This window comes from Chrysochloris asiatica, unplaced genomic scaffold (genome assembly GCF_000296735.1).
Source record: "Chrysochloris asiatica unplaced genomic scaffold, ChrAsi1.0 scaffold00266, whole genome shotgun sequence".
Classification (NCBI taxonomy): Eukaryota; Metazoa; Chordata; class Mammalia; order Afrosoricida; family Chrysochloridae; genus Chrysochloris; species Chrysochloris asiatica.
Window position 1 is genome coordinate 1,147,678 of NW_006408784.1, and position 13,153 is coordinate 1,160,830.

The 13,153-nt window shown below is 40.0% G+C and overlaps 1 protein-coding gene across 1 annotated transcript in view; it reads left to right on the forward strand.

Moving 5' to 3' along the window:
* PHF12 (PHD finger protein 12) overlaps positions 1-13,153 on the forward strand; it is a 44,399-nt gene that overhangs the window by 12,269 nt on the left and 18,977 nt on the right. The gene's annotated exons all lie outside the window — the stretch shown is intronic.

Below are 13,153 nucleotides of genomic sequence, written 5' to 3' on the forward strand. Positions count from 1 at the left end.
AGATTTACAACCTTGGAAGCCCTACACAGGATCACTACAAATTGGAACCAACTCCATGGCACACAACTACCACCACCTTATAAATATATGACACAATCTATTCAGAGCCTTTGTTTTTTTATTACAAGAGTTCTTTATATACTCTAGATAGAAGTCTTATCAGAAACATTATTTTCAGATATTTTTCCCATTTTCTGTGTTATCTAAGTTCCTCTGTCTTGCCTTTTTTTTTCCTGTTTTTCTTTTTGTGTGTGTGTGTCTTACCTTAAAAAAAAAGTATTTGATTTAATCCTGTTTAATATTTGTGCCAGGATTGTCTGTGTAACGGTGGAATAAATGGTTTCTTCTGTGCGATACAGGTAGGATGGTACATCTTAGTGGAAAAATTGTTACAGGTGATTTTTTTGGTTATGTTGCTATGCTGCTATTTTCTATTTTTTTGAGTAACTCCTGACAAAGGAGGAGTCTAAGGCTGAAAGTTACCCTGAAGGGATTTTTTTTTTTTTTTTTTAAATCAACCACTTGTGTTTAGGCAGAATGCCCACAGGCACCCACCACGCACAATAGAAAATGTCTGTGTAGGGACACTTCTGGTACTTTGAGGTCCCTAGTTTAAGAAGGAAGTTTTTAATTGCCTTAGTTTAATGGATAATAGCTTGGGGCCAAAATAACTCCACCTCAATTAATAAACTGCCTTTGAATCCAAGTTAACAACAAGAAAACGTTGGTACACTCTGTTGTGCTTACGTATTTGTGAGTGAAGGCTCAGAGAGCAGTAAATAGATAGGGAAATAGTATGCAGAGAATATTTGCCAGGAGGTTTTATATAGCTCCTAAAAAGAAACAGTCTGCTTTGGTGCTCCCCAGAGGATTTTTGCTACCTAGAATGCAGATGTTCTGCTCTAACCAGAAGTGGGTGCACCTTTCTCCTACAAATGGCAGGCAATTGAAAGTAGCTGACACTGATTATTATTTATTTTTAGTTATGGGTAAAGTGTTGAAATCCATCTCTGAACTTATTTGTCCTGTTTCCATACATACACAACAATTCTTTGAATGTATGGTTAAGCAAACCACTCTGATAGATGTTTCTGGTTGGGCATATGAAGGCACTTTCTCTGTTAATGCAGCACATGGCTCCTGGATATGCATTCTTGTTTAAAGGTGCAGGAGTTTTAAATCACTAGAGCAGGAAAAAAAAAATATGTTTTCCCACCTCCACTGGACTCTTCCTTTGACTTACAGAGGCTCCAGGAAGTACAACATGGCCAGCTGCATTGCCATTCAGTGAATAGCACTTAAAAGAGCACCTCTGCATAATACTAGTTTCCCTAGAGACAGGACAGGAGTATGTCTGTCCTCTTGCCAGTTTCCTGAAAGAGGAGGACATTGTATTCAGTGCAAGTCCTAGACTAAATTTCAGAAGGCACTTTGGTGTTGTGGGTTTGTCACCATGCCCAGGACGCATGCACAGGTCACTGGTGGTGGTGGTTATGTGCCGTGGAGTCGGTTCCAACTCATAGTGACCCTGTACAGGGTTTCTGAAAGCGTCATCTTTCTCCCCGCAGAACAGCTGGTAGTTTCGAACTGCTGACCCTGAGGTTAGCAGCCCGTTTCGTAACCACTGCGCTACCAGAGCTCCTTGCACAGGACACTAGCTGACTGCTTTTCCCATGACTTGAGACCTGTGTAAGAAGAATGAAAAGGTGACTTTTTTCTTTGTGCCACTTCCAAATATCAAAATCCTTATCCTTTGATCCTAAAGTGATTTCTAAATCTAGATTTCAGCAAATGAAAATAAAGATGAGGTAGTAGCACATTTGTGTGGCGAACAAAAGCTGAGGGGTACAGCATACTCTGAAGAAAACGTGGATTGGACCCATCAGCAAGAAGAAACTTGATTACTCCATGGAGCTTTTATTGTTGAACTCACAATAAGCAAATTCCAAGTATACCTTGCACATTGGTGAATTTTTCTAACTAATTAAAAACTTGGCTACACATCCAAAGAGCTGCTCTCTCTTTAACTTTCGCTCTCATTGTTATAAATGATCGCTAAACTACTTGAAAGCCAGAGACTGACCCAAATCCTCTGCTCACTGCTGTGTAATACCTAGTGGTGTTACAAATGAGAGATACGCAAGATAAACACTGGTTGGAGAACTGAATGATGTCTAGGTGATTCCAAGTAGATGGTATCTCTGTTAGACAAATACAGGCTGATCATTTACTTTCCCAAGATTACTTTTGCTTTCCAGTGTATCAGTAGCTTTGGTATTCCTTTTTTGCCCTTCCCCTGTTTTCTGACAGATTATACAGAATATCTCCTAGGAGATATGGTCACCAGTGCTGAAAAGGACACAAGATGCTTAGAATAAAAGTAGAGTGGGGAAACAGTGACTGAACGTAGAAGTCAGTCTTTCACACTAAGCTGGGCTTGGCATGAAGCTCTTTGTGAAATAAGCTTTAGTGAACAAGAGCGAGTTCTCAGTGGGGTTTTGCATTTAAGCCTAGTCCAGAGACATCACGCACGTTACTTCCAGGCCAGTCAGGAGTAGGGAAACCTCTTGTAATTACTAGCAAGTTTGAGTTCTACATGGAGCCATGTTTGTAACAGCACAAGCACATTTATAGGCTTTTTTTTTTTTTTTGCTCAGCAGTGACCCTCCAAGGGATGTTGAGTATTATTTTTCTCCTGACTGCATCTGTGCAGAGAACTGAGCAGAGAAACCAATGAGATGTACAGAGTTTCGGTGAACGTGAAAGAAGAAATCAGGAATTGGACCCATTAGAAAGAAGAAACTTGATTACTCCATAGAGCTATTGTTGAACTCACAATAAGCAAATTCCAAGTATACCTTGCACGTTGGTGAGTTTTTCTAGCTAATTATAAACTTGGCTTTACAGAAATGGGTAGTGCCAAGCTACTCTCACTCTTCTGTCCACCAGCTCTGCTCTTCTGTGATGAGCTGGAAACTTCTAAAGTCATATAATCATTGAACCTGAGAGGTAGTGTTCTGCTTATTCTTGATTCTAGCAAAGCTTAGAAACATTACAGGGAAACTCTCCAATAAACTTGCAATCAACAGTTATCAGTTGTGGGCCAGGGTGGTGGTTATGTGCCGTGGAGTCGGTTCCGACTCTTAGCGACCCCGTACAGGGTTTCCGAGGCTGTAAATCTTTACAGGAGCAGAAAGCCTCATCTTTCTCCTACAGAACAGTTGGTAGTTTTGAACTGCTGACCTTGCGGTCTGCAGCCCAATTCATAACCACTACGTGGGCCAGGATACATTATGACAATTATACTCCATCAATCTTACATAATCTTTAGTGGGACTCCTGGTGTAGGATAAGCACTGGACCACAAGGTTGGTTTTGAACCACAGGTCAGCAGTTCAAACTCACCTGCTGCTCCTTGTTAATTTTATCCAGGTCACTGTGAGTCAGAACTGACTTAATAGCACTTAACAACAACAATCCTTAAGTGTGCCTAAACCTCTAAACTTCATAGTTCTATACATTTGTTGTTGTGAAGTGTCAAGTCGGTCCTTACCTTGCTTGCCATTTTTTGAAAGAGCATCTTAAAAGCAGAGAGAATTCTGTTATTAATTTTGACCTTTTGGTAAACATTGTTTTGCTTTTATCATTTTTGTCTTTTATCTTTGTGGTCCTTGTGGGTTTGCCTGGCATAGAAGACACTTAGCCATTCTAACTTAGCAAACTAACATGCCAAAGGAGATGTCTGATTCTGTGATATCAGTCTTCTTTGATTACAGGCTATAATGTGTTGGTTTGTGTTAAAGTAAGCAATATATTACGAAAAGTATCTGCAGCTTATTTAAGGTGGCAAAGGACTCACGGCCAAGGCTTGTATGCTTTCTGCATTTTTAAAGGACATTCTTCAAATCTTTAGTGTGTGTGGATACATTCAGGCTTTTAAGGTGAGCATTCTTTGGTTAGGGACCATCTGGGAGAAAAGTAGGCCAAGGGGGGAAATCCTGGCTATCTCTGAGAAGTAGATTCACCTCCTAAATAGGTCATTGGGGGTATAACTGGAAGACTTCAGAAGCCCAAGTCAGCACTTAGCTGCGGCATCAAACCACGACAGCACAGTTTGACAGCATGCCCAGGAGATTACTTCAGTCATGTAGGGCGGGGAGCTTTGAGGTTTATGGGTAGAACTAAGGGAAAGGGAGGGGGAAGGGTAATGGCAAAACAAGGTTAGAATGAGACCTATGTAGTTTTGGCCCAAATAATATTCTTCTTTTCTTTTTTTTTTAATAAGACCCTGTCAGGGGACGGTAAATGAAACAAAAATCCCTCCTTAGGGAAAAACACCCAAGTCTTGGTAGAAACCTTCTCTAAATTTAGTTTCAAATAAGAGTGATTTCAGTCTTCTGAGCTTTAATACAACTTCAGGTCCAATATGTAAAAACTGGCCAGAATTCCCTAAGCTGTATCTGTAGTATGGTCTAACTATTTCTCTTCTCTTGATAGCCCACTAAAGTTTGGCCATGGACTTGCATCCATTTTTCCATACATACTGAGACTCTTCTGGAATGCACAGTTGTAATTGTTGGTCTTCCTTACAGTGGAACATTCCCTAGGAGTATTAGAAAATGATTGTTGAGGACAGAATGTTGGTTTTTTTTCACAGCAGGTGGGTCCCAACATCTCTTATGAGGTGAATGAATGAATTCCTTTTTAAGAATGTGTACAACTAAACTGTTTTCCGCTGTAGGTGAGCTAAGACTGCAAGCATAGCCAGGCCAATAATAGGCCAGGCCCTATGGCACTGAGGCTCAACTGGTAAAGCTAGCATAAGCAAACAGCTAGCATATCTTTGGTGCTCTGCCCCCCTCCCTCCTTCATGGCATTAATTTGTAGCACTTTTCCCCAAGTCCTCTGGGAAGATGCCTCGAACTAGCTCTACATAGAAGGCAGTAAAATTAGGGGGCGCAAGCAACCAGTTTGGAATGATTGTATTCTTTGTAGAAGGGACACAACTAGCTAAGGTTCTCAATGGAGCATTTGTAATGGCCTAGCACGTCATTGGTTCCCTTGTTAACACTGCCACTGAGTGTATGCATAAAAAAAAAAATCAGCTCTTGTACTTTTTATATACTTTGCGTACTAGCTATATTTGAGTCAATAGCTCAGATGAAGGAGGATGAGGTGAGGTTCAGAGTCCCCATCAACTTTCATCTTTCAACATGGCTATCTTCCCTGTTTTTGGTAGGTTGGCCATACTTGAAGTTAAAAATCTATTGCCCACATAATTCCAGAGGAATCTTTCTGTTTCTGTTGGCATTTAAATTTCATTAAATTTTCTACCCTCAAAACATACATTATTAAATTTGATTATACCAACTTTTCATTTAAATTAAAAGAAAAAAAAAGTGTTTATTTTTAATTAAACTTTACCTATCACTTCTTAGCTTTCCCATGATACAAGCTGGTTTTCATTTCTAGAGGATTCCTTTTATAAATCAAGATGGCTCCTGGGAGGCTGATGAGGGATTGTGGGCCTGTCAGCCACCACCGTCATTCCCCATTTTGACTAGCACCAGCATATTTCCTGAGTTGACTGAGGTCAGCAGGGCCAGTCCCAGGGAGAGTAGTACTGCACTGAGCACGTATTGTCTTCTGCAGTTGGCCTTACACAATGCCACTAAATATGATTGCAGGATTTTTATCTGGTAGTGGACCTCAGATGGATGGATGAGACTCATGAACTGTGAAATTAAAAATCAAAACTGCTCAGTGCTATTGTTTGGTTGCTGAACACCTCCCTCTACCAAAAAAAAGGGAGGACATGTAGATGATGGGGGGGGGGGGGACAGTGAAATAGTTCCTGGTCTAACCGATACTTTATTTCATATGATATTATGCGATATATAGCTGGAGAGTTTCTCATTCCTGGAGAATGATGGGTTCTGACCGGAAGAACCCAACCAGTTCATGTGACTGACTACTTTCTGGGAGAGCCTATTGGCATGTTGTATACATATGGTGTTTCTGTTAAGTATTTGTATTAAATAGAATTTTTGTCAGTCTAGAAAGAGAAAATGGAGTCTGTCCATTCTTGAATATTTTTCATCACTTGCTTTCTTTTTGTCAGGAATAAGTGTTAAAATGGCAGTACTACTTAACTGTATAGGCAGTTGCAACCCACATACCTCATACAGACAAAGAATAAAGTGTCCAGAGCCCAAGACCATTTTTATCTGCATGTTGTAATACATGCACGCACGCACGCACACACACACACACACACACACACACACAGGTTTCTGAAATAAAAGGCAGTCTTTTTGCTCGCCTGTCTCCCTCGCTCCCCCCACCACTCCCCTCCTGCCTTTGTTCTCTTGTTCCCCCTCCCCCTTTTCCCTCCCAGTTCCATATTGAAAAAACTGCTTTCACTGGATGGATAATTAACACAGAGCTGTGGAGCAACAGGTCCCACTGGTGGTGACTAAATCTGAAGTAAATGTTAATGTCGTGCAGGTTCACATGTATTAATAGGTGAAGGAGATGAGCAAGGTTAGACTCAGATCAGCCACACTGGTGTCTGACTTGAAATAGATCCTCTTAATTAGAGAGCCAAGAACCATGACAACTACCAACATCTTCCACCTGCAGTAGTGAGCTGCAGCCTCATTAGTGAATGAAAGAAGCATTCTAAATGAAAACTGGGCCCCATCCTTTGGCTGTAAGTTAGGATCATCTGGCTCTGGGCTTTGAATCTTTGACATGGAGAGATGTCAGCGCAGGCATTACAGTTAACTGAGAAGGGTGTGTTTGTAGTTTTCTCCTGGATGATTCCGGAAATAGACTGATCTAGATATTCTCAACAGCAATAGAGCTGGGTCATAACATTACAAATTATATTCTTTTGAAGACGCTTGCTAAAGAAGTCCCAGACTTCCAAAGCAAGCCAGATCAAGTACAGAAAATGATTCCAGGACTCGTCTTCTTTCTCAGATCTCAAAAGGAAATCTAAAGGTTCATTCACTGTTGTGCTTTGGATAACTTAAGCATCCATTTCCCGACTCCCAGAACCTTCCTTTCATCATACAGGTTTACAAAATTTAGTTCTAAAACTATAGTTTTCTCCTGAACCTCACCATCCTAAGAGGATCACTAGCTCAATTAGCATTTGTGAATAGCTCTGAATTGTGTAAGGAATAGGGAAAAGATCATTGTACCAAATGACCAAACTTCTGGACTCTGTTGATTCTGACATCCATAGGTAATTGTTACATGGGTCTATATGACAAGAACCAATTTGTAGTTCATTACATGTGGTCTCATTAGTACTTAATCCTCACGTCATCTTGGGTCTATGATGTCTGGAATCCTAGCATGTTGCCTACCATAAAATAAATGTGCAATGAATGTTTGAGTAGATTAATAATTTTGGTTCTTTCTCCCCAAGGCTATGTGTCTTAATACAGTATGTTTGCTTTGTATTCATCCTGTTGCATTGGTTAGTAAGCAGGAGGAACTCAATAAATATTGATTGACATAGAAGAAAATGCTTGGTCTTGGGATTTAAAAAAGGTACCTTGGTGGCTGGCTATTCCTCTGTGTTCCCCAGAAATAGAAGACCATTAAAGGTTCTTATGAAACAGCTTCATGGTTTGGACTTTAAGATTTGAAAAAACTAGAAGACCTTAGATTTGGGTTCTAATTCTGCTACTTATTGGCTTCATGGCTTTAGAACTGTTTCCTCACCTGTACAATGAGAATAAAAATTGATTGCCTTCACAGTATCATGGTAGTAAAGATCTAATAAGAACATCTGTTAAAATACTTTATAAAACCCTAATACCCAGCAAGAGCTTGCTTCTCAGAACAATCAACCTTACGAAACCAAAAGGGCAGCACTGGGTCAAAAACAAAGTTCAGAAAAGATAGAAAAAGTGGGCAGATGGATACAGGAAACCCAAGGAAGCAGTGGAAAGAGTGCTGTTACACTAAGGGGATTACAATTAATGTCAAAACAAAATTTGTGTAACTTACTGAATGGAGATTCAATCTGCTTTGTAAACTTTTACCCAGTCCACAATAAACAGCTTAAAAACAGAAAGAAAAAAACACTTGTTGAATTATAATATACAATGTAGATGTGCTGGTGTGACGCTGCAGGATATACTGTACTGGACCAAAAGGTTACTTTGAACCACAAAGCTGGTAGTTCAAACCCACCAGCCACTCCTTGGAAAACCCCATACAGGGTCACTAGAGTTGGAACCAATTGAACAGCACTTGACAATAAACTAGATGTCAAATGGGGTTATCACTGCCATTTCTAAGTGTTAGTGATTAGAGAGTGTATTGATGTCTTTATAAACAATACTGGCTCATTATAGAGTTTTCCTGGTGAGTAACTAAAACTAATAGAGTAATTTTAGCGTTATCTGACTTTAAACTTTTAATGATTTTCTTTTGTAAAGGATGGCTTTCAACACCCTGTCTTCATTGATATATTAGGGTAAGAGGGGGCTTGGGCAGCGCTTTATTTTTCTTAATGGGCATGTCATGATTTAAAGACGCTTGCATATGTCTGTTTCAGAATTACCCGTTTGTTTCATGGGAACACCATTTTTATTGGAAAGAAGCTTTGAGATGAGCAACTAAACTAGGGAAGTTCTGCAGAACCTCCTTTCTCCTGGGAATCTTTACCTTAATAGTATTTCTGATGTAGAGCAAAAAGAATCTGTTTGCAAAACAGTTTCTTTCGGAATTGGTTCCTGAGCTTACTCCAATGACGATCTGCCTTTTATCTGTTGTTTCATTAATCTTTTTCCCCCTAGGAACTTGTGTTGAAAAGCTGCTTTCTAAATAGATTGAAAGGAATTGCTTTGAGCAGAGAGGAAACATGATCATAAGAAAGCTTATGAAAAGTGATGTTTGTGCTCCAGCTATGTCTGTGATGATCATTTTGTAGAAACTTAAACCTTCCTTCCCTGGCTGTCCATCTTAGATATTGCAGCCATGTATCAAGACACTGCATTTCCAAGTTTATTATCTCGTAGTGCATATTCTGTCTCTTAAAAAGCTGCAAATATTGACAAGTAAAGAAGTGATGACCTCACTCTTTTAAATGTATGACAGAACTAACAAGAGGCTTGTAGCCATAATTAAGAACTCTGAGAAATATGTTCATAACGGTGGCATCACTAAAAGTGAGTTCTTGGAAACCAAAAGAGAGAAGAGATTGAAAATCAGATTGTTTCAAGAAGAGAAGAATAGGGAAAGTAGGGAGTAGTTTAATATGCTGGAGGGTTGCAAGTATGGGTTTGACTCTAATATCTTCCCATTTTCTTACTTAGAAAACTTATTTTTATATGTGATTTTAACCACCAGAACAAGCACCCGGCCAAAGTTTTATTGAACACCTTCACATTATGCTTGGTATGGACATACAAAGGCAACTGAGGCATAGAGAAGAGGATTCAGACACATAATACACTTTTCAGTGCAGTGTGGCACTAAAATGCTTTGAGCATCAAGGGCTGTCAGGGAGGGCTTCAAGTAGATAAGATCTGACTTGAGTCAAAAGATTAGGAATTAACTGGATAAAAGAGTGGGGAAAGGCCCAGCTCGTGTGATTGTGAGTCGAGGCTCTGGAATGAGCAAAGACAGAAGTAAGTGATGCACAGTATGGACTGTATAGGGAGCTTCTAAACCAATGGAGTTGAAGAAACAGGGAGGGTCCTGGCCACAGGGATCTTACTTGCAGTATTGAGGAACTTGAATTTTATCCTATAAAGGATGGGACACACTGAAGGGCCTTTTTGATCAGGAAGAGAGTGTTATGAGGAGAATTGTATTTTAGAATAATCATCCTGTCAGCAGGGTTAGGAATAGATTGAGGGAAATATGAAGGGTGACTAGGAAGCCATTTGCATCTTGGTAAAAGATTAAGCCCATACTGCCTTCCCTTCCCCCTTCTTTTCTCTTTTCTGCTTTAAGTGTTTGGTGTAAGGTATGTTGATACAAAGTCAGTGGGCAGATGAAAAGAAGTGATGAAAAACAGAATCAGAAGTGACAGCCCTTCAGGGTTAATTTTAATATGACAGCTACTGAAGCATAGCAGTCTGTAGGCCTTTGCAAATTGCATGTGTGCATATCGTTTGTTTCAATGTGGCCTGGTGCATCTCTACATTGGCAAGGAATAGGAAAGATTTTACAGATAATATTTACTTAGAGACCTATCCCATTGGGCCAATGTGCCTTAAGTATTCTGCTTCCTAGTAAGTATCCTCTTGAGAGTCCACCAAGGAAACAAGGAGGAAAGGACGCAGTAAGCTGTAAGGACTTGGTGGACTTCCTGACATGTATGCTGAAGGCTCCAGGGAAGCAAAACAAAGCAGGAGCCAGGAAAATTTGCCAAGCTAAGTGCTGTTTTAGATAGAATAAAGCAGCCTAGTATTGAGCCCTGGCATTTGAAGGAGAGTTCTCAAGTATTTTTTGCATATTTCTCACATTTTCTGAAGGAAAATTTCTTCCTTGTCATTTCAAACAGGTGACTTCCAAGAACAAAAGGCATATGTGTTCTTATGCTTTTTAAGGGAGTCCTGGTGTGGCACTGTAGGATAAGCACTGGACCACAAGATCCCTTTGAACAGTGGTTCAAACCCATCAGCCACTCACTAGACAATGTCGCTAGGAATCGGAACCAACTTGGTGGCACTTACAGCAACAATGCTGTATAGGAGTGGTTTTCAATCTTTGATGTTAAAGTACACACACCTTGAGAGAATGCTAAACAAAGATGGCAAAGTCCACCTCTCAGGGTTTCTGAGAGTCTCATAGTCCTAGAGTGAGGTCTTAGAATTTGCATTTCTTATAAATTCCTAGATGATTCTAACAGTGGTAGTCTAAGAACCACACTTTGAAAGCCACTATTTTATAAGCATTATAAATGTGTTCTCTCCAAGGATTTAAAAAAATATTCTATGAGTTTCTGGGTCTTGGGTTCATGACCATAGTCTTGGAGGACACCCTGGTCAGTCCACAAAGACAAGTGTTCTATATCCTACTTTGGTGAGTAACAACTGGGATTTTAAAAGCCCAGGGGCAACCATCTAAGATACAACTATTGGTTTCTACCTGTCAAGAGGAAAGAAAAGTGACAAATTCAGGACGCTTGGAAACAATTAGTCCAGTGTGCTAATGGACCAAATGAATATCAGTCTCTACAACGCTGAGACCAGCAGAACTAGGTGGTACCTGGCTGCCACTACCATCTGCTCTGAAAGAGATCACATTAGAAGGTCCTAGATAGAGCGATAGAGTGGGAGAAAATTTGGAACAAAACTCAAAATCATAATTGAGAAAAAATACCACCAGGCTTAACTGGTGAGATAAAGAGTGGTGGGAGCCTGAGACTGGCTCGTCATCACCTTTCAGGTCTGGAACTAAACTCATTCTCACGGCTCAATTTTCAGGTACCATGTTGTTGTTAAGTGCCATCAAGTCAGTTCCGACGCATAGCAATCCTGTATAGGGTTTCCCAGGAGCAGCTGGTGAATTTGAACCACCAACCTTGTGGTTCGGACCAACCTTGTGGGTCCAGTGTATTATCCCACAGCACCACACCAGGACTCCAGATATGTATATGAGGGGGACAATAACACTTGTTAAGTATGTTCACCGTAGAATGGTCAGCCATGCAAAATCAAAAGGGTAGCATTTACCTAAGGAAAAAAATTCAGAAGGGTTGGGTAAGGAGGAGGAATGTAACAAACACAGGGAGGAAGTGGAATGAGTGATGGTACTTACATTAAGGGGGTTGCACTCATTGAGATGAAACTAAGTATATGCTTCATTGAATGTAAAACTGTTGATCTACTCTCTAAACCTTCCCTCAATTCACAATAAAAAGTTAAAAATAAAAAAAGTTTAATGGCAGCTCTTGGTATAACCTTAATGTAACTCACTTAATGGAAGATCAGTAAGACCCAGTCCTGTACAATACTAATTTTAATTCAGTTTGGATTTACTGAGTGATTGTGTGTGCAGAACCTTTTTGTTACAGAGATACAAAGAAAAGAGATCCAGGCCTTGTCTTGGGTTTTTTTTGTGTGTGTTTTTTTAACTTTATATTATGGATTGAGTGAAGGTTTACAGAGCAGATAGTTTATAGTCAACAAATCATATACTTTGCTTCATGTCTTGATTTTATTTTAAGAAAAATAAGAGAACTATATCATGCTGTGAGATATGTAACTAATCTAGAAAGACCTCGTGAAGCACTTGTGTTCTGGTTATCTACTGCATAACAAACTACCCCCAGTCTCAAAAATAAAACAGTTAATATCTCATAATTTTGAGCTGAGAAGGCTTAGGCTCAGCTGGGTGGTTTTTCTGCTCTACCTGTTAGTGAATTGGGCTGAACTCATCTGGAGGTTCAACTGCGTAGGAGTATCCATGACGGCTCCCTCACGTCATAGTTGTTGGTGTTAGCTAGTAATTCAAATGAAGCTATTGATTGGAGTACCTCAGGTCTCCTTCATGTGGCCTCTCTCAGCATGATGACAGGGCACTGAGATGGAACACTCCATGCACATAAAAGTAGAATCTGCAGATCTCTTAAGACTCAGCTTTGAAAGTTACAACATTGTCACTTCTGCCTTCTGTTGATTTTCAAAGTAAGTCACAGAGCAAGCCAATCCAAGAGGAGGGAAATGTACTACTGAATAAGAGGAATAGCAAAGAATTTGTAGCCATATTTAATTCACCACAAAATGACTAAGATCATAAAGGAATGATTGGGATTTTGATAGGCATAACCTTCTAAGGTAAGAAATAGCAGGTCATCAACTTGATGTAGGAAAGCTACATGAAGGGGGCTTGAGAAGATGAAATGGGACCATATTGCACAGGCTTTAGAACAGCAGATGGAAGAGCATGCACCTAAACAGACTGAAAAGAATATGGAGGACAATCAATAATTTTGTTTGAGTGGTACAGTGTTGGGGTATGCCTCTAAAACTCAGGGCTTCACACTAGTCTTAGTACCTTTTCCTGTATGCCCATTGTTAAGAGCTTTTGGATTTGACTTCTTTTCTATGGTGTGGAAAGAGACGCTCAGTGTTTGGGTTATTGTAAATGGTGCCGAGTGAGCATTTTGATGGATGAC